Below are 1,701 nucleotides of genomic sequence, written 5' to 3' on the forward strand. Positions count from 1 at the left end.
TAATTTGAACAACTGAGAAATTTCAAAATTGAAGAAATACTCAAATTGAAGATTTTCAACTTTTGTTGGTGGCGTGACCCACCGTATAAGAATGATGATTTCAGGCACCGTGTACAATTGTCGTAGGGCTCTGAGTATCAAATTCTTCGTTAATTTCTTCACACTTAGCAGGTTAGTCTTCATTGATCGAAGAAAAACATTACTTCATGTGTTGCACATCTAAGTCATCAATTTTGCATAAGTGTTAGGATGTGTGTCCTTTTCAAACAACATTCGAAGATTCTAAGATATTTAGCTCACACCGCAACTTGCTAAATCTCTTCTCATCCAAGGGCTTTGTGAAGATATCGGCTAGCCGTTCTTCAGTCTTCACATGCTCAATAGAGATGTCGCCCTTCAACACATGATCTTGAAGAAAATGATGACGAATCTAGACGTGCTTTGTCTTCGAGTGCTGAACCGGGTTATGAGCAATCTTGATGGCACTCTCATTGTCACAATAGAGTGGCACATTCCTCACATTGATGCCATAGTCCTTGAGGGTTTGCTTCATCCATAGCAATTGAGCACAGCACGAACCAGCAGCAATGTACTCAGCTTCAGCAGTAGAGAGTGATAAACAGTTATGTTTCTTCGAGGACCAACATACCAAGGATCGTCCGAGGAAATGGCATGTGCTTGATGTTGACTTGCGGTCCACACGATCACCAGCATAGTCAGAGTCAGAATATCCAATGAGTTCAAAAGCCGAGCCCTTGGGGTACCATAATCCAAGTGTTGGTGTGTGAGCTAGATATCGAAGAATAAGCTTCACAGCCTTATGGTGTGATTCCTTCGATGTAGCTTGAAATCAGGCACACATGCAAACACTAAGCATAATATCTGGCTTAGATGCACATAGATACAATAACGAACCAATCATGGAGCGGTATACCTTTTGATTGAAGTCTATACCATTTTCATTAGTGCATAGATTGCCATTTGTGGGCATAGGGATTTTAACGCCTTTGCAATCTTGCATGCCGAATTTCCTCAACACATCCTTGAGGTATTTCTCCGAAGATATGAAGATGCCTTTGCGTTGTTGATGAATTTCAAGACCTAAGAAGAATTTTGATTCTCTCATCATAGACATTTGATATTCCTCACTCATCATATAGGCAAATTTGTCAGTGTAACGTTGGTTAGTACAAACAAAGATAATATCATCAACATAGATTTGGCACACGAATAATTCATCATCATAGGTTTTGGTGAAAAGAGTTGGGTCGAGTGAACCGAGTTTGAAGCCTTTCTTCATGAGGAATTCCTTCAAAGTATCATACCACGCCCGAGAGGTCTGCTTGAGGCCATAGAGGGCCTTATTGAGTCTGAAGACTTAGTCAGGATGTTTTGGATCTTCAAAACCTGGGTGTTGAGCAACATATACTTATTCCTCAAGCTTACCATTGAGGAATGCACTTTTCACATCCATTTGATATAAGACGATATTATGATGGTTAGCGTAAGCGAGGAATATGCGAGTAGCCTCAAGTCTAGCAACAGGTGCAAAAGTTTCATCGAAATCAATTCCTTCGACCTATGTGTAGCCTTGAGCTACAAGCCGTGCCTTATTCCTCACCACAAGGCCATTTTCATCTTGCTTGTTGCGATAGATCCATTTTGTGTCTATGATATTGTGCTTGCGTGGGTCTGGTCGCT

This window comes from Triticum urartu, chromosome 6A (assembly GCF_056163025.1).
Source record: "Triticum urartu cultivar PI428250 chromosome 6A, HENAU_Tu73, whole genome shotgun sequence".
Classification (NCBI taxonomy): Eukaryota; Viridiplantae; Streptophyta; class Magnoliopsida; order Poales; family Poaceae; genus Triticum; species Triticum urartu.